This window comes from Canis lupus, chromosome 21, assembly GCF_003254725.2.
Source record: "Canis lupus dingo isolate Sandy chromosome 21, ASM325472v2, whole genome shotgun sequence".
Classification (NCBI taxonomy): domain Eukaryota; kingdom Metazoa; phylum Chordata; class Mammalia; order Carnivora; family Canidae; genus Canis; species Canis lupus.
In genome coordinates, this window is record NC_064263.1 from 10,415,217 (window position 1) to 10,436,295 (window position 21,079).

At 41.0% G+C, this 21,079-nt stretch overlaps 1 protein-coding gene across 30 annotated transcripts in view; it reads left to right on the plus strand.

Annotated features, from left to right (window-relative positions):
- LOC112642035 (tripartite motif-containing protein 77-like) overlaps positions 1-21,079 on the plus strand; it is a 61,729-nt gene that overhangs the window by 25,997 nt on the left and 14,653 nt on the right. For 17 of the 30 annotated variants that reach the window (XM_049099052.1, XM_049099051.1, XM_049099055.1 and 14 more), the window contains 3 exons: positions 7,128-7,298; positions 8,191-8,429; positions 18,799-20,663. The gene's annotated coding sequence lies outside the window, so the exon portion shown is untranslated. Of the gene's footprint in view, positions 1-7,127; positions 7,299-8,190; positions 8,430-12,581; positions 12,827-18,798; positions 20,664-21,079 lie in introns of those variants that run through there. The other 13 variants (XM_049099062.1, XM_049099069.1, XM_049099063.1 and 10 more) reach the window with 3 other exon arrangements.

Genomic DNA, 21,079 nt, shown 5'->3' on the forward strand with positions numbered 1-21,079 from the left:
TATAATCAATGAAACTACATTGACACATTGTTAGCACCCAGAGTCCATAGTTTACAGTGGGGTTCACTCAAGGTGTTGTACCTTCTATGGGTGTGGACAAATGTAAATAACATGTATACACCATGATAATATACAGAATAGTTTTACTGCCCTAAAAATCCACTATACTCCACATATTCATCTCTCTCTCCCCTCAACCTCTGGCAACCACTGATCTTTTTACTGTCTCCACAGTTTAGCCATTCCAGAATATTATCTACTGGGCATCAGAGAGTATGTAGCCTCTTCACATTGGCTTCTTTCACTTAACACTATGTCATTTAGGGTTCCTTCAAGTTTTTCTATGGCTTGATAGCTCCTTTCTTTTTTGCACTGAATAATATTCCATTGCCCGGATATACTTTGGTTTATCTCAATCTATTGAAGACCATCTTATTACATCCCTGTTTCAATGGTTATGGATGAAGTTGTGGAAATTTTTTTTAGGCTTCAATTTTCTACCCTTTGGGTAAATATCAAGAGAGAGATTGCTGCATTATATGATAAAAGTTTTGTAAGAAACTACCACACACTCTTCCTAAGTGGGTGTACCCTGTGGTACTTCCACCAACAATGAATGAAAGTTCCTGTTGCCCCACATTGTCACCAGCATTTTGTGCTGTAATCTCTTCCTATTTCCCATGTTGGTTAGCATTGTTATTATTAATTATTAAAAGAAATTATTAAAAGAAATATATGAAGTTAAACAGCATGATATTCTGAGTAAAAATAAATAAATCAGGAAATCCCAGTTGTGTTTACCTAAAGGGAAGAAGACAAAGGCTGGGAACACCGTACCACCTTTTGCTGCCCCGTGATCCCTGGCACCTTCTCCTGGTGTCTGGGCTGAGCAGGGCACCTCCCTGGTGGGTCACTACATGGCTCACTGAGGAATGAACCACCTGGGAAGGATCAGGGGCAGGCACCCCAGAAGGGGTGTGCTGACCCCTCAGGGTTAAGGCGCTACCAGTTCAATGGTTTCTCAAGCTTCCTGGTCCCTGGTTCCCAGGAGTCAGTCCTCTCTTCCTGCAGAGAGTGCAGCAAAACTGGCTTCTGTTCTGACACTCCAACCACCTCAATCCCAGTCCAGTGTCCTAAGGGAAGGCCAGTACTCCTTGGTACCATCAGGGTGTTTTGGTCAAAAGATCTGTGGGCCTTGAGAGCAACTCATTTAACATCCAAAACAATTACCATGCCCCGACTCCCATCAAAGACTATCTGATTCCTAGTGACCACTAGCCAAACAGAACCTACAATTTTTACCAGATCTACTTCAGATCCAGCATACTGGAGGAACAGCAGGCAGGACTCCACAAGTTGCTGGGAGCCTGGAGCCCTTCCAGGCCCAAGAGCCCCTCCTGGGGCCGCACACTCAGGAGGTCAATGTCCTGAACCCACCCTACTGATGATGGCCCTACAAACTCCAAGTCCCACTCCACTGCATCCACACCAACACACATGCCATTTCTCTAGTAAAGCCAATCTCCTTAGAGAAAGGCAGCTCCAGTTTGGGAACTTAGACCCAGAATATGGGCTTCCTTCCAGCCCTGGAACTCTGACTGCCAGGATGCCAGACCCAGGGATCTTGCTTAACCCCAAAGGACTCAAATGTTGGTCCCTAAACTGCCACCTTGAACCCAAGGAGCATCTGGGGGCTGACAGAGTACAGATTTGCAGGGTCACCTGGTTCTGAGGGGTCCCTCTGCTCCTGCCCTAGTCTTGGATGCAGTCCACTTCTACGCTGTTGGGATTTACCTGCAGGACTCTTGCTGGATCTGGCTGTCTGAAGGCTTTATTTAGCACCTTTAATTCAATATTGTTCCTTAACTCCACTCAATATTTTTTACTGGATGCATTTGCTTTTTATTTATTTTATTTTATTAAAGATTTATTTATTTATTTATTTATTTGAGAGAGAAAGAGAGAGAGAGAGAGAGAGAGAGGAAGAAAGAAAGCCAGCACACAATCAGGAGCAGCAAAGGGAGAAGGAGAGAGAATCTCAAGCAGACTCCATACCCCAGCACTAAGCCAGGCAGGACTTGATCTCAGGACCAGAGAACAAGACCCCAGCCTAAACCAAGAGTTGGTAGCCCAACTGACTGTGAAGGCCAGGTTCCCCCAGAGGCATTTATTTTTTTTTTAAGAAAATTCATATTGCTGTTGCTCAAAAGCTGAAATGCTCAGTATTTTAAAAGGTAACATAATAAGTACAGTGCAAACTATGTATCTAAATTAAATAAAAGATAAAAAGACAATAAATACAAATAATGAATCTAAACATTTTACAAAAAGTAGAGAGTACCATGAACTCATGAATAGGGAGACTGGAATTGTTTATGTAAGACAGTCAGAAATAACAAATTTCTTTTACTTTACATATTCTAGAGAGAATATTTCTTTCTTTATTTAAAAAAAAATCTAATGTAGAAATATGATCAAGTTCTTACAAAAAATATGCTCAAAAGGAGGACAAGATAGAAACTGTCCTGCAGCCCATTTCCAGGCTCTGTGATTTTGGTTTTTTGTTTTGTTTGTTTGTTTAAAGTTTATTTGTTTATTCATGAGAGACACAGAGAGAGAGGCAGAGACATAGGCAGAGGGAGAAGCAGGCTCCCTGACGGGAGCCTGATGCGGGACTTGATACAAGGATCCCATGATCACTCTCAGAGCCAAAAGGAGACGCTCAGCCACTGAGCCACCTAGGTGTCCCAGGCTCTGTCATTTTGGACAGAACTTGCCACTCTTTCTTTTTCATGCACGTTCCCATGAGGTAATTTATGGTGATGTGTTCTTGAGTTACAAGTCTTACTCTATATAGGAGAGAAATCAGGCCACATTCTTTTTCCAATTGACTATTTTTCAACGATAAGAATTCCTGACATAGTCACCTAGTTAAAAACTGTCATGACTTTGATTATTTATATGGACCCAGATTAGATCTTCTCTCTCTTTTTTTAAAAAAAGATTTTATTTATTTATTCATGAGAGACACAGAGAGAGGCAGAGACAGGAGAAGCAGACTCCATGCAAGGTGCCCGATATGGGACTTGATGAGCCAAAGGCAGATGCTCAACTGCTGAGCCACCCAGGCATCCCTGATTAGATCTTCTCAAATGGCTTCTTATGCTGAGAGGTACTATAGTTAGTGATGGCCTCAGTCTCCAGAGTGAGGATTCTCAGATCTTCCTCCTAATGATTTAGGAAGACAAAATATAAATGGAGGATTTTCCTGTGCCCCAAATTAAGGTGATTTTAGTTTTCCTGGGAACTAAGAGTATGACTTTCAAAAGAGGCGAGATTGGGAAGAGTGTGCTGGAGGAGGGGGAAGGAGGGAGGACCAGGAGGACCTCCTGAGTATGTGAACACTCCACTAGGCCCCCTGGCCTTTTTGTGTTTACCCTTCTGGCTCCACTTTATTCTTGTTACTATTGTCCTTTATTCATCTAGACTCCTTTATCAGCATCCTTGTTAGATTGTGATTCTCTTAAGTGTGCTTTGCATGCCTCCACATGAGCTCCACATCCCTATGGCTTCGACTACAATTCTACAACTCAAATTTCCTAACAGAAGATAACCTCCATGTTCCAAATTGGTATTTCTAAATATCTAGTGGGCAAAACAATGAAATTTATTATAGACTGCTCACTCTCGATTTATTTTAAAATATCCTCAATATCTTCACTCTACTTCCACCTTCAACCATCTTCTAAATCTGCTGCTTTTTTGAAAATTATTTACGATAAATTTACATTCTTTCTTTTGTCAAGTATTTATGTCAAAGAAGAGCAACCAAAACATAACAAAATGATGAAAATAACAATTTGTTGTTTTATAGTACAGAATCAACATGATGTTTAACTAAAAGATGTTTGATAAATGATCTGAAAACAAAGCTATCATAACTCTCTCTAGCCACACAGTGCTGTCATAGAAGAGGCCCCCTGACACCTCTGGTACCTTTGGAATAGGGTGGAGTCTCCAAGGATAAGGACATGGGGTGGATGGCAATTCATAGAAGGTCTGGACTAGCCTCCTGGAATTTGATGGGTGTCAGAATTACCTGCTACTTAAGGAGAGGGATTTTTTTCTTCTTGGTTATATTAAGTAGAACACTCATTAAATCTCTTTCCCCAAAACCACTTTTATCAATAGGTGTCAAAACCTATTTGCAGCACAGGAGCATTCCTATGAGCTTTGCAAATGTTGCCCAAATTCCCTTATACACAATAACTCATCTTGGTCCTTTTCTGTACATCTCATGCCTATCTTTGCCATCATCACATTTGACCAGGGACAAATCAGGAATAAGAAAGAAATTTGAGAAACCTGTACTCCTTGTGCAATTTTGAACAAGACATGAATAGATGATATCTGATTGTCTTTTGGTTCTCTCTAATAAAAGCACCATTTTATATTATGTATGGTGGTGGTGTAAAGGTATGTATTTGAGATTTGTTTACTTAATTATAATGAAGATCATAATCTATGATATAATGCATAGAATATGTACAGTGGTTCTCATCTTAATTTCTCAACTACAAATAGGTTTTTAAAAAGCATCAATATCTTAATGGTGTTTAATATCTAATATAAATATGAAAGGCATCTTTTTCTCCTCAAACAGACTTGTGTCATCTGGAAATATTTTACTTACTTCTTTCTAACTAAATCCCACTTATCCATCATGCCCAGGTTTAATAATTCATTTTTTGAGTGTAATTTGATCTCTAGTCCAGTATTTTCATTGTAATTCCCAACATAGAAGTAAATATTCTCTATTAATGTCATGCAATAATTTGTAAAGTATGAAAGAGTAAGGGTAATTCTGAGATAATTGTGGTTGTAAAGTTAGAAAAAAAATGAATATTAACCCTTGTGTCATGGCATAGATTTCCTTCCTCACTATTGCAGTTTTCATCGTGAAGGAGAATAATTAAACAAAAAATAAAGGCCTAAGAAAAATTTAGGTGTATATAATCTCAGAGAAACTTTTTCCGAAGTATGACGTATAGGTCACTAAACATAAAGTAAAATGAATTAAAATGCTTGAAAATAACATTTGTGTGTTGAGACACCATTGCAAATGAAAGGCAATAATAGGAGAACATATTTGACATGCTTACATCCAACAAATGACTCCACAAAGAAGAAAGAGAATCTAAAAGTCAATAAGAAAAACACAAGTCAACTTGTTTGAAAAATGAGGAGAGAGATGATATGAACAGGCAGTTCACCATACAAGAAAATCCAAGTGGCTGATAACCCTATGAAAAAGTTTTCAGTGCATTTGGTATCAGGCAGGGGCAAATTAAAACCACAATGTAAACCACAAAATGACAAAAATATCAAAACGGGATGGCAAGTATTTGCAAAAAAATTTAAAAACAGAGGGAATAACATAATCATCTGTTGCTGAAAAGCATGTAAATTGGCATTCAATTTGGCAAACTCTATGTTAGGCATAACATGCATTATGGCCCAACTACTTCAATAGCAATGCACACATATGATTCAAAATGATGTGCATGATGTCTTCATGGCAGCAGTATTTATGTTTACCCAAATTGGAAGTGAATATATTCATCAACAGCAGAATGAGTAAATGATGATATACTCATATCATGGAATACTATGAAACAAAATAATAACAATTGCTATGTACAGCAGCAGGGATAAATCTCACCAACATAATTTTAAACAAATGAGATCACACACAGAAGAACGTGTGCTATGTGACTGCATTTACATAAATTTCAAAAAATACAATAATTAGAACCAGGATATATTAATTACCCAGATGGGGTTACCTCTATGGGAGAAGAGGTTAGAGTTGGGGTAGGGTAGGCAATACTGGGGGTTGAATGTGAGAATATATTTACTTTGTGTTATGAAATACAACTTTCTTTGACAATATCTTTACCACATGGTAAAATTCATAAAATTCATAAAATTTAGAGACCTCTGGGCAGGAAGGTATATTCTTGGATCAGAAATGAGGAACTAAAAAAAAAAAAAAAAAAAAGAAATGAGGAACTATAAACTTTCACTATGCTTCCAAATATTCCTTCATGGTTTCCTACTTAATGGATTCCAGAGACCTCTGAGGGCATTATTTTCCTCATATTATCCATTAAATTAAAAAAGGGGGAGGGGAGACACTGAATTACATTCAGTGAACAGCATTTTCTAAGACTTGGGAAGTTAGCTCAACAGATCTCTTCTAATTATTTTGTTCTTCTGTGATACACATTTATTTTCCTTATTAAATATGAAGTCTTCAAGCCAATTTCATAAGTATATTCTTTTTTAAGTGATAATAATCTTTAGATGTTACCCATAATATCAGTTGGCTTGTGATTTACTTTTTAACATGACTATTAATTTATCAAAGCATTAAATTGTAAGCTTAAAGTTGGTAAATGATATTATATGCAAATTATGCATCAAAAAAGCTAACAAAAAGCATGCTACTATGGTAAAAATCTATAAGAATATAAAAGAAATATACAGAGGGAATAAAAGGATGAAAACAGAAAAAAAATGCAAAGAACAGATAGCAGGCGTATTAGCATTTGAGGACTTGTACCAGATTCTGGGCTTTTTGCAGTTTTCAAGTTCGAAAAATACATTTCTGTAAAAAGGAGGATGCTGGCCAGAGGGAAGCATGTCCTAGAAGTTAAGAGCAATTTTGCAACTTTTCCAGGAACTGTGCAGGAAAAACCCTGCATGCTACCGACAGCGGCAGTCTGTGAAGACTTGTGAGGAAGGTTTGGATGGTTATTGTTGTGTCTGCAATTTTCCTTTTTCTCCTGTCCTATTATAATGTATGGTTCTCTCTTCTTTCTCTCTCTGATCTGGTCTTTGTCAGCTCTTCAGCATTTTGCTGAAGGAGATGAAACTTCCCTCCTAGCAGGTGTATTTTAAGCAGAGCCTTGTGACTCTTAGAAACAAGCGGCAATGTCAGAAGCCGGAACGGTCCAGCTCCTGCATCTACCTCTTAGAGAACAGCCCTGTTCTCCTTTACCCCGTGTGACAACTTTATTGTCCCTACGGCTTAGAGGAATCGTTTTCTCCCCCGTATTTGACAGGGAATTTGCATCAAGAACGTTGCCAGCGGGGTGACCGTACCTCTCCGTCTGCTTCTCTCTGTCCATCCTTTCATTGTATCCTCGATCCAGGATCTGGAATCCCGCGTCCCAAGGGCCGAGGAGGAGGAGCAATCAATCCTTCCGAAGCCCAGTCACTTCCTCGCCTAAAAGGTGAGCGCTGCAATGGTCAGCGACGCTGTCCTACCTGGAGCGAGGGCACGTCAGAGGGGCAGGGCGCGCTTCGGGGCCGCCCCTTCTGCTGGTGTCGCGGCCCCGCGCAGAGGCTCCGAGGGGGGCGGTGTGGGGCGTCGCCGAGTGGGGACACCCGCCACTGCACCCCTCCTGCGGTCCCCTGGGTTTCCTCGAGATCTTGAGCTACGCCCCAGGCTGGCGGGCGGAGGGCGTCAGCACCCTCACCTTTGCCGCGTCACCACTGACTTCAGCATCCAGGGAGGCCCCGCGGGGCAGGTGCGCAGAGTCCCGGGCGTCCCCGACGCTGGGAGCGGGGGCGACCCCCCTGGGCGCCAGGCCCGCCGGCCCGCACGCTCTGGGGCTCCCTCTTGCGGGCCCTTATTTTCTCCCCCCGCCCCGGATCTATCCCCGAGGCCCTTAGCTGCCCCTTTGTCGTTTTTGATTTTCCCCGCACACCGCCCGCGCCTACATCCCTCGGGCGTCTCTGCAGGTTCCCGGCCGAGCAGGACGAGCCACGCGGCGGAGCGAGCGCCCCACGTCGGGAGCAAAGGGGCCTCGGCTGCGGGACCGGGGCGGGGGGTGCGTCCCTTACCAGGGGGGGTTCCGGGTGAGTTGGTATCTTCGCAATCCGAGAGTGTAGACAGGCGGGGCCGCGCCCTCCACTGCCCTGTAAGCGCTTAGGGGATGATCCGCGAAGCCTCAGCTTTGGGGACACAGGGATCCTTCCTTCCAGGACCGGCGACCCGTGGGCCTCACGGAGCCCCAGCTGCCTCCGTAGGTCTGAGTGGTGGTTCAAATGACTTTCTTGAAAATCACGCAACCCGTTACAGATCACTCACTTTCACTCACCCACTGTCTTTTTCATACACAGAGGGGAGTGCTCAGAGAGAACGTAGAGTTGCCTTTAATCCTAGAGCTCTGGATGAACAACGGAAACAGCCTCTGCTCTGAAGAAGTTTGAGCCCCACCCTGTCCTTGAAGACCTTCGGATGTCAAGCTTTCTCTGTCCACATTGTGACTGATGCAATGACCCAAGTTCCCCACCATATTGCAGTAGAGGAATGGGAGACGGTTCCACCCACTGCACAGCATCCTCTTCCCCCCTACAGAGTAAGACCTGCCCCACACATCTCCTCACCTCCATGTAGTATTTTTCACCAGTAACGAGTGATCAAAATAAAATCTTTCTGCCTTTTGTTCCCTTCCTCCACACTTCTCTGGTGGCTGCCTTACCTAAATCATTACCCAGGTCCCAAAGCTTGCACTTTAAATCACTGAGGAGCTGCTGGAGCTGCTCTGTGGTTCCCAGTTCCATATCTGAGTCCTTCATAGCTTATTCTGTGTGTAACAACTGGTAAAGCCTGAAGAAAATTGAACTAGCCAAGATAATGTAGGAGAATTCCATTAGAGCTTGTCAGGCCTTCTGGGGCTCTCATTTACAATTATGTGTGGAGAGGGTGGATAGCTTTCTCTGTGCTGGTAGAGATGAGGCAGGGGAACACCAATGAATGTACAATGGGAAGATTTTTGTCATTTGGGTGTTTGGTGGTTTCCTTGCTCAAGACAGGAGCAGATTTTGGCTTTGGGATAGGTTATGTTTTTGATACTTCAATAATGGTGTTTCAGAGGATAATTTTAATGGAGATGCCAATGAGATCAACTTTGTGATGTGAGTTTTGCAGAGATATATAGACTCAGTGTAGGAATGGCAGATAAAAACACAGGACATGATGAGTGCATGCTGGAAAGCCATATAGACCACAATGAGAATATGCGGATCCCAAGGACAGAGAAAACAGTGACTGAAAGGAAAACACGACTTTATGGTAATTGAAGAAAAGGAATGCCCAGTGAATGGATAAGTGTGGTAAATGTAGGAACTAATTCCACAATCTCCTTTCCTCCCTTTGACTTCCAACTCCTTGAGACTCAGTTCAAACATCCCTGACATGAAGGGATACCTGCCCCTGTTCTGGGGTTTTAGATACCATGCACTTGATAGCATAATATATAATATTCCATTATAATATATATAATATTGGGATATTATTCAACTATCAAAATCTGAAATCTTACCATTTGCAGTGACATGGATGGAACAAGAGGGCACTATGCTAAGCAAAATAAGTCAGTCAGAGAAAGATGATTATCATATGATTCACACATATGTGGAGTTTAAGAAACAAAACAGAGGAGCTCAGAGGAAGAGAGGGAAAAATAAAACAAGATGAAATCAGAGAGGGAGACAAACCATGAATATTTTATTTATTTATTCATGAGAGACAGAGAGAGAGAGAGAGAGAGAGAGACACAGGCAGAGGGAGAAGCAGGCTACATCCAAGGAGCCCCATGAGGGACTCGATCCTGGGACTCCAGTATCATGCCCTGGGCCAAAGGCAGTGCTAAACCGCTGAGCCACCTGGGCTGCCAGAGACTCTTTATCATAGAAAACAAAGTGAGGGTTGCTGGAGGAGAGGGGATGAGGGGATGGGGTAACTGGGTGAAGGGCATTGAGAAGGGCATGAGATGTATTGAGCACTGACCTCTATTTCTGAAACTAATAATACATTGTATGTTAATTGATTGAATTTAAATTTAAAAAAATTTAAAAAGAGTCCTGTTTCTTTACTGCCCTCACATTGGAAGACAATTAATTCAATTCTAGATCATGAAAAAGAGTTGGTGAAATTAATAAATATCCAGAAGCTTGTGTAAACGTCCCTAAGAAAGGCTGAAAGTATGTGTAAACTTTAGACAAATTTTTATTTGTTTTTTTTTTTTGGATCATCTTTAATACAGTATCAAAAAGTGAGTTTCTTTAAAATGAAATGAAAATAGAGAGGGAGCAAACTGTAAGAGATACTGAATTCTAGGAAACAAGCCCAGGGTTGCTAGGAGGGAGATGGGGGGGGGGGGGGCGGATAGGGTATTGGTGTTAAGGAGGGTGCTTAAGTGAATAGCACTGGGTGTTATATGCAACAGATGAATCACTAAATTCAACCCTGCTAACTAATAATAAAGTATATGTTAACTAAATTGAATTTAAATAAAGTATTTTTTAAAAAGTGGGTTTCTTTCCAGAATATGATGTGGGCTTAATATTCATTAACTCGGTAACCCAGTTACCAGTGTTAATATAGCCAAAGAAAAATTACCCTGATACAGAAGAAAAGTGATTTTTTTTTAAACAGCGCCAGACATTATGGATTAAAAAGAACAATAATAAAAGTAAATAGGCATTATCTGATTAGGTTATAGTTTATTTCAAATGTATATAGTCAGCATAATTGTAATCATTGCAAATCCTATTAGCTTGAATGATAGAAGCAAGACAGGCACATATCTCTATGGCTTAACATTGTTCTGGATATTCCCAACACATTCAGAAAGAGAAAGGAATTAAAGGTATAAAAATGAAAAATATTGCCTTTATTTTCGAAACCTAAACCTATTTTATGTACCTAAAAAACTCTTCATAATTATTCACTAAGGTAGATCTAGTTATCTAAGACTTTAATTGTTTTCATATAAAAACAATAAACTACTTCTATGATGTAAATATTCATGAGAATACAATATGGAAATAGCCAAGAATCCACAAGGAAAAAAAGAGTATAATCAGAAGACACTAGCCTTAAATACATTTTCAAACATCCAATAAAATAAATAATGAAAACAATGTGATACTGAAACAAGAATTCACAGAAAGGCCAACTGAAGAGAATAGTGTACGCCTCTATGCCCGTGTCTTTCTATATAGCTATGTGTATATATATATATATGTATATATATATATATACATATCTAGCTGTCTGTCTATCTATCTAGCTGTCTGTCTAATCTATCATCTATCAACCTTCTAGCTATCTACGTATCCATCCATTCAACCATTTATCCATCTATCCTGGAAGTCAAAGCCGAGACTCACTTGTACCCGGAGCAGCAGAAAGGGGTTCAGGCTTCTGCCAGGAATAAATGCAGACACCACCAGGAGCAGCAGCGCTCCAAATCATCATCTCTTGATTCTATGGCGACATTCATTCAAATGATCATGAGGTTTTTCAAAAATTAAACAAAAATTGTTCTTTTCTGTTTTCAATATTTTATTCACAGAAAAAAGGAACCATTTACAAAAGTAGAAAAAATAGAAAAATGAAAACTGGTCATATAATGACAATGATCAACTCATGGCTACTCTTAGAAAATACATTTTTCCACTTAGTCAACCAAGTTTTAAGAGCAAAATTAGAGCAGCAAAATCACGAAGTTATATTAGTCTCTAAAATAAAAAAAAAAAAGTCACAAGCATTGATGATATTAAGGGTTTTGGGCTCTTTGCCATACTCTGGAAACAGAGTGTCCATATCCATCACAGCCAGCAACATGCTCCCCTTACTAAAAACAATTATTTTAAGGAATATTTCTGTCTTCACTTCACTCTTGTCATTTTTTGATAGGAGTAAGACTCACGGAGATCTAAGAGTTCAATATGCACAAAACGGAAGGAAATGGACAGGGTGAGGGAGAAGAGCCCTTGCCTTTGGCGTGGATGCCCTGGACCCTTGCTGGGAATGGGTCTGTCCCACCAAAGTCAGCTGGAGTCTGAGTCTGAATCAGAGGAGTCGCCTGAGGAAGATGAGCTGGGGCCACTGTGCTCAGACCGACAATAGTCATCAGCATCCCCACTGCTGGGGTCCGAGGACCTCCTGCCTTCCTTGGCTGCTTCATTTTCTCCTGATGCCCGTGAGGCATGAGAATTGCCCCCAGTAGCCGCTGAGGATTCTGTCGAGCCTGGAGCCTGGAGCCTGGAGCCTGGAGCCTGGAGCCTGGACTCCCGTCCAAGCCCCCTTGCAGACTCCCTGCGGACAGGGACTGCAGGTCTGTGGGTCTGATCTTGGGGGTGGGCCCCCCTTCATGCCCGTGTTTCCGCCTAGCACAGGGCAGGTCTCTGTGGGCAGCATGTTCTTCAGGAGCCCGCCGGCCTCTTGAGCAGGACCCGGATCCGGCGTGCCCTGGGGCTGCAGCTCCTCGGCGCTGCTCGTGCAGCTCCTCCCGGGGCTGGGGACCGGCTGCGGCCGCCGGGCTCCCCCGAGCGCTCCGCAGGCCGCACCTGCTCTCCCCGCCCCCCCGCGAGTCCCGGGGGCTTCTCATATCCCTTCATGGGGGCCTCTTGGGCCCCCCGTGGAATCCCACCCTCCGGGAAGAAGAGTTTTCCGGGGGAGACTTCACGTCCTGCACACGCCTCTGAAACTTCCTTCCCGCTTTGTGTGGGCTCCTCCCGGTTACATGCAATTGCTTAGAGCCCGGAAGAGGGCGGGTGCTCTGCCTGGAGCCGAGCCAGTTTCTCCTCAGACGCCCCTTTCTCCTTCGGGAAATCTTGCACTTATTTGAGCCTTATCTGCTCCGGGAGCTCCCTGTATTGCTCAGACAGGCGCCTGGTCAGCTCCTGGTTCCTCAGCTTGGATACTGTTGGGGCTCCTGGGCCGCGCCTCCCTGAGGAAGCCAAGGTGAGCCTCAGGGCGTCTGGGCAAGTCTGGGGGTTTCTTGTGGCTTGTGCTTCTGCAGGTCTTTCAGCACCTTCCCAGCTTCCGGCACTAACTCGGTCAATGTGCGAAATTTTCTCATGTGCTAAGAAATGTGTAACCATTTGAGTTTGCACGTTTCTCCAGAATAATCTTCAAAAGCCACTTTTCCCCAGTCCACCTGTGACTGGGTTGCTTTGAGTGTGTGGCTGTGGTTGGACGGAAGGTTGGTCTCCACGCGTTCCAGCAACTTCACAATATCTGCTTTGCACCAGTGATCTGGCCTCCAGGCGATGGCATTTCCAGGATTTCTAGGCCTTTGGCCCCTTACAGTTCTAGCAGTTGAGACACCTCAGCAGGAGTCAGACTTCGTCACTCTTCAGACTCCGCACGTGAGTTGTTTTGGGAAGTTGTGCAGAGCTCTGCTTTCTGAGGAGAAAAAAGAAATGAATGAGAAAATCACAACCCACTTGAATAATTTAACCGCCCTTAACAATGCGGATAGAAAATTGGCTACTTCTGAGTTGAAATTTATGTTTACATTTTTAAAGACTTATTTATTTACTTGAGAGGAGAGAGAGAGAGAGAGAGAGAGAGAGTGGGGGAGGGGCAGAGGTAGAGAATCTTTCAAGCAGGCTCCCTGCTGAGTGAGGAGACTGAGATAGGGCTCAGGATCCTGAGATCCTGAGATCATGACCTGGGCTAAAACGAAGAGTGGGGACGCCGAACTGACTGAGCCACCCAGGCATCCCCCCATGTCTACGTTTCATATACTCCCTTCGCGTTTTTCAAAATTGTCTTCCTAACCCGAGCCTGCCTTCTCACCAGAGCCTGGCACTGAGCAAGACCAACAAGTGGCCACTGTTTCAAGAGGCTCAAGTTAAGATATAAGTCCTAGGTGGGGGGCGTGTTTGGCTCAGTTGAGTCTGTGTGTGCCTTTGGCTCAGGTCATGACCCCTGGTTCCTGGGATCTAGCCCTGAGTCAGATTACTGGCTCAGCGGGAAGCCTGTTTCTCCCTTTTCCTTTGCCCCCCACTGCCCTGCTTGTGCTCTCTCTCTCTGTCTCTGTCAAATAATAAAATAAAATCTTAAAAAAAAAAAAAAGAAGTTCTAGGGCAGGAGAATGGAAAAAGAAAATAAATGCAAAATGAATGGAAGGGAAAGGCCCATTGCTCTCTGGTGCCTTGCTTGTGGCTACCTTCCAAGTGCAGGTCAGAGGTCCACGGCTGAGGGTGGAAATAGTGAGACAAACCTGGGAGCTTCTCCAGGTCTATGCCACACTGTGGTCTGTTTATGAGTGAGACCCGAGCCTGTGGTAAGTTCCTGATTTGTTTGCATTCACTGGGACCCAGTGCAATGGGACGAATGCCTTCTGATGAACTAAACTACTTCTCTCTTCAAATGTCAAAGATCAAGTGAGAATATGAGGACATTTATGATTTCCTCTGGGTAACTGATCCTCATCTTGAAGCCTCAGTGCCTTTGACCAAAACCACACGAGGCTTTCCTTCAGTTTTAGGGCCAAACCAAATATAAAACTACATGACATCTACATTCCCTCTAGATATCCCAATTTTCATACACAAGGAACATAATATAAAGGACACAAATATATAAATTTATAAATGTCAAAACAAGGACAGATGAAAATTCGATAGAGTAAACTGGAGGGACTTACAGGATTTTTGGTACCTTGGTATAATACATTTGCTTGGGAAAGTCTTAAGCCTGCTGACAGTTAACTAATTTTGCCAAGAAAAAAGTCAGAATTATTTACTTAAAAGTGTATGCTCACCTGGTGAATGTGTAATTGGTCTCCTCAATGCCTATAGGAAAACCCAACCAGTTGGGTCAGTTCTGTGTGCTCTGGACTCTCTGTACTAGAAGGCAGCTGAGGCTTTCTGAGTTCCCACAGTCCAGCCAATTCAAAAGCCTCCGCTAAACAAACTTATTTTGCCTTTGCAAAGCCTGTACACTGGATCCTGAAGCTCCACCCAGATTAGGTCTGGAGTAGGCAGGACCAGGGGAGGATGCACCTTTCTGGCCTTGACTAGAATAACCCCTTTCTCATTCTCCAAAGACAATCTAATGAAATTACCCTCCTGTTTTTCATTCATCCTTGGAATTATTTTTAAACAATATGCATATGGAAAATTTTTGTCTGGGTTTCTGGGTCCCCAAATTCTTTTCCCATTCCTGCTTGCACATCTGACTATATTGCAATATGGTGTTTGAATGTAGGTCCTTCCCTTTGGTGTTAATTTCAGTGCTTTCCCATGCTGTAGCATCTGATTTTTCTCATCTTCAGCATGGCCACCTAAATCCTTTCAATCCTGCTCAATTTCTCCTTAGTCCTCAGAGTTTAAGGTGACATTTGAGATCAAAATGTGATTGGGGCCTGGGTGTCCCAGTCACTAAGCTTCTGCCTTAGGCTCAGGTCATGATCTCAGCATTCTGGAATCCATCCCGAGATGGGCTCCCTGCTCATTGGGAGTCTGCTTTTCCCTTTCCCTCTCCTCCTCCCTGCTGTGCTCTCGCCTGCTCTCTCTCTCTCCCTGTCAAACAAATAAATATAATCTTTAAGAAACAGTGAATGATTCTATTCAATTTTGTAATGGAGATGGGATTTGAAAAAAAAAAAAAGAACAAAAAAGCCAGATGATTTGGTGAAAGCAATTGGATCAAAGTCAAATTGGCTACCAAGATATCATGGGCAATGATCATTATATTTTTTAATAATTTAGCTTTTTCTAAGTAGATAATGCATTGAATGATTTGAAAAAGACCTCATATTTCAATGTTGGCAATTATTTCTGAAACCTCAGTTTCCTGACAAAAAGTTAGAGATAGTAATAGTAAATGGGCTTGCAGAAAATGACACTGTTAACTGTACAGCAAAGGCAGAAATTAGAGGGTTAGTGCTTTCATTAGTCTAGCAATGAGTTGTTTCATATAAAGTAAAATTTAAAAACATGATATGTTTTCTGGTGCTGATTGTTATTCCATGATCGTTATATCTTTTCACTATGAAAAAGAATGATGATAATAGTTCCCAAGGACTGAGAACACACTGCTACTCTCCTTCCTTAATGATTGTTTTTAAATGTAGGTGTGTCTGTAGTAAAGATAGAAGGGCAAATTAAAAAACTTAGTATAGTCACGTGAGAGGATTCTTGTTGAAATCTGGTCCAATTTTACAAAGTTTAATCCTATTAACTCTCATATATTCAGAAATTGGTTTCAGTGATGAATTCTGTTTGAGATACAAACATCAAAGAAGAAATTTTAGTTTCATGACTATGGCTTATGTGTGAATGTTTTTGTGCATTTTAATCAACATTTTGTAATTAAGGCTTTTTTCAGGATCATGTATGAGGGACAGGAGACATACAGATCTGTGGCATTATATTAATGTCTTCATTTAATCAATTTTTTAAAAAATGTATTATCTCTTTTTTTTCACAGTTTATTTATTTATTTGAGAGAAAGAGGGAGAGATGAGAGTGCCTGAGCACAAGTGTAGGGAGGGGTAAAGGGAGAGGGAGAAGTAGGCTTCCCAGCTGAGCAAGGAGCCCAGTGCCCAACTAGATCTCAGGACCACGGGATCATGACCTGGGCCTAAAGCAGATGCTTAACTGACTGAGCCACCCAGGAACCCTCCCCCTTAATTTTTTATTACCTCTTATAGGGATGTTGTTTTACTAACCAACAAGCTGTTTTATATCCTCAAACTGACAGATTCTTCCTGCAACTGTGAACTTAACAGAAAATGCTTGTTGGTTGAATTATGATAGTTGCCTAGAAGTCAAAAGATTGGTTTTTTTCCCCCCCTCTTGTATCTTGGAGAGTAATAGCTTGCTGATTTTGAGTCAAAGGTGGGAGTTCTGGCTCCAGCATTTAGTACCAGAGTGATTTTGGACAAGAAATCATAATGGGATGGTTTTGACACTTAAATGGAATAATAAAAGTAGAAGAGTTTAGTGAACTGCCCTTTGTTAAACCAATCACTGGCTAGTCACATTACTAATTGATTCTTCAGACCAATCATGACTTACCTATGCAGCCACACACTGAATCAAACTCCTGAAGTCCAAGCTTTTTGGAGGAAATTAACACCCCAACAAAATTAAGGTTGTTTTGTACAAGAAGTGGGTCAGAAAGGCGTATGCCTGTTGGCTAGGCAACCAACAAAGTTATCTTATAGAAATTTTTACTTACTTTTGTAAGTAAAATGCAAAAAAAAAATGAAATATATTTAGCAACTGGAACCTATGCATATCCCAAGCGAGCATGGATTTAACTAGAAGGTAATTAATGTGGTGATCACTATTGGATCATATGTATGACCAGCCACTGTGGTGGTTAGGTTTTAGTTGCCTGATATATATTTGGTTATGAGAATTGCTTTCAAACTTGCCTGCAAAAACTTTAATCATATTAAAATAAAATATTTTTTATCAACATGCTTAAGATTATGGAATTCTTATAGTCTCTGCCTCTGTGGCTGAGGCATCTTGTTACTGGACTAACTTTCAAAGTAGAGGAGATAGTCTCTTTTTATGTAGATGTCTAGTTTGCACATGGCAGAAATCTTTCTGGATTTTGGAATGAATTGCTGAACTACGTGGCAAGCCCTCACCACTGTTTTTTGGGAAAGGAATACTTTCCTTTAAAATATTCTTGCCTTATCTCAAAGATCTACTCTTTATGAAGGGACATAAATAGTCCCCAAACATTAAGACCAAAAAATACACAAAAATCTTAAGTGTGTATATAAATATACATTCATGCTTGCCATCTATAACAGCTTGGTTTTGGACCTATCTTAATTTTCTTTATCCATTTTATTATTTTTACTGTCAACTGATTTTATTTTAAATTATTTTCCTTTTTTAAAATGATTTTTATTTATTTGAGAGAGACAGAGATAGTGAGAGAGAGCATGAGCAGGGAAGATAGGGAGAATCAGGCTCCCTCCTGAGTAGGGAGCCCAGTGTAGGGCCTGATCCCAGGATTCAGGATCATGACCTGAGCCAAAGGCAGACTCTTAATGGATTGAACTACCCATAGTAGTGTCCCAACTATCAACTGATTAAACAAAACTGATACTGACTTAATCAGATTTGATGCACTTATTAACACTTTTACGGTATAAAAATGTAAGTTTGCAAGTAAAATTTGGGAGTGTTAAAGTTAGGGATATAGGTGATCAAAATTTGAGACCTGTCTCAGGGCACTTGGGTGGCCAAATTGGTTAAGCATCTTGCTCTTGGATTCTGTCCAGATAGTGACCTCGGTGGTGTGAGACTCAGCCAGGTGTGGGGCTCTGTGCTCAGTTCAGAATCTGCTTAGACTGTCTCTCCTTCTCCCCTGCTGCCTCTGCTCCCCAGACTCTCTCTCTAAAATAAATAAATAAATCTTTAAAAAATTGAGACCTATCTCAGTAGTAACAGACCCAGTTTACTCGATTCCAAAACATGATGCACTTTTATATATCAGAATAACTTATGACTTCACCATCAAGCAAGATAAACAATCTTCTGTTGTTACTCATCTAGATCTATTCATAGGAGAACATGCAAAGGGAAAAATGTCTTTGTTTGAATTATGGGGGAGGGGGCATTTTAGTAATAGACACATATTTATACCTTTGACAAGCACAGGGAATTGCTTAGTATTTTCCTCTGACTCCGTCAAGAATTGCTCTTAGAATTTTCCTTCTAGCTACAAAGTGGAGTCACTTGGTTCTGGGCATTTTTGGAAGCAAAAGCTCTTAAAAAATCATATTTTGTGCTAAGAGAAGAAATATTTCGGAAGAACAAAAACCCTGAATGTTTCCTTTTTGCAATTTTGAAGTGACAAGATAGTTTGTATCATTTCAGATATTAAGTCAATTCAGAAATTGTCCAGGAATTTTAAAACTGATTTTAACTGGAATATTCTTTTTCTTTCCACAGTGGAGATTTCCTGCGATAAAGAAATAACCAATTATGATATCAGACTGACTGTGAGAAGTTTGAGATGTAGACATGACTGTCTAGATGCATCTTTGAATTCAGAAAGATCTAACTATTTTGCTGTGTGGAGAAGATCAAAACATATTATTGGTGATGACTTCACCTCTAGAAAACAGTATTGGGAGGTGGATGTGGGTAACTCTTGGGATTGGGCTCTAGGAGTCTGTATAAGGATTCTTAAATAAGGAAGAATGACACTGATAGAATCTAAGGATATGTTTCTTCTGTGTTTCCAGGAGGCGGGTAATTGTTACAATCCCTTATCCACTTTCTCAGTGTTTGTCAGTAAAGAAATCTCTGGGTCAGTTGGTATGTTCCATCTTCTAAAATTAAATGATCTCTTGTGGCCCATTTATCTAGAATACGTGCTATGGTTACACGCCTGGTTGGAGTATGCTGGAGTTACAGAAATACACAAATGTGTGATTTAAACTTAATGGTCTGGTGTAGGACACAGAGTTTGCCCATCACAGACAGACTTGGTTATCTACAATGCCCATGTCAATCTGAAACCTTCTCCCACCTCTTCATCTAGTGTATCCTACCTATAAATTCACCGCCAGAAGAAAAAAACATCTGTTTTCCAGGGAAATCTCCACTGACCTCAGGACCAAACTAGGCCTATGAACATGAACTCCAAATATGTGGTCATTTCTTTTACAATAATGTGAATTGCAAGAGATAAAATGTTCACTGACATATCACCAGCAGATAACAGAGTGTCTAGGAGAGAATGTGCCCTTAACAAATAATTGATGCATGAATCAATTAATAAAAGGGTAAGATGATTGTCTTATTGGCAATAGGGTTTGATTACAGTATGCTACCCAATAATCTTTGCTAAAGTATTACAAATTATCTACGCTCTTTCCCAAATTCCATTTCTGAAAGGAAGATAGTTTTGAAGTATATATGGTTCCACACATTCCTCATTAATAATTGAGAATAGCAAGTAGCAGAAATTCTATCAGCTATTGAAAATGGCACAGATAAAGCAATGGGGAGAGACAATGTTGAGGATCATAGGGAATGAAGAATATGCACATGGTTCTCAAAGTTTCATTCAGCTCCCCCAGCATCATAATTACCTGAGCCTTATTTCAAATCCAGTTCTTGGCCCAAACCCATGACCTATGGAAACAAAAATATCGCATGGGGGTTGGGGTTGAAATCCATGGTTTATCAGTTTTTCCAGGTCATTCAGATGAATGTTCAGCTTTGAGAAATACTTAATTAAGTTGGTTTACAGATACAAAGTCTACATAACTCTCCTTCACCTGAGAGCTAGAGTTTCATAGGCACAATTTGATTCATTAGTATTTATTAAATAGTCTTTAATGAAAGAAATATAAGAGTGGAAATTGAGATATTAGAGACAGTGTTGAGAACCTCAAAAATAAAATTTGGATAGTCACTTTTCTTGAATTCTTGATTTCTTAAAAACCCCTTTTTTTCTCAGAAAATTCAGACCACATAATAGTAAAAACAAAACAAAACAAAACAAAAAAATTCATCTAATGTAGGTAGTTGAAAAAGCGAATTTAATTTACTTTTTTGAAGATACTTCAGAAAAGATATTGCAATCAAAATTTTTAAAGAGATTATTTATTTATTCATGACAGACACACACACACACACAGAGAGACAGAGAGAGAGAGAGAGAGGGAGAGAGAGGCAGAGATATAGACAGAAGGAGAAGCAGGCTCCACGCAAGAAGCCCGAGGCGAGACTGGATCCTGGGACTCCATGATCATGCCCTGAGCCAAAGGCAGATGCTCAACCGCTGAGCCACCCAGGTGTCCCAGGTATGATGGTTTTTGGGTATACTTCAAATGCTGGAAATATGTGATGAGAAGATTGCAATGTATTACATGCAAATATGTGGTGGATCTTTATGCATATAAATTTTACATACATATAAATTTTATACCAAATTTGGGTGTTGGCAATATTAGAGCAGTGTTCTTTTTTGGAACAAGACATCAATAGGCATTCTAAGGTATCAGTGTCAGAGGTAATGGTCTCATGACCCTAACAATTAAGAGGTGGGGCATTGGTACAGGGAAGAACAAAATACCCACAGAAACCAGACGGCCTAAGACTCACTTGATGAATGGTTTACCTGACTGTTGACTGAATGGGCAGGCATTGCCATTGGATTACCAAAGAGAAACTTTCCAGTGAATATGCTATGAGAGTTTACAAAAATTAATTCCAGGTA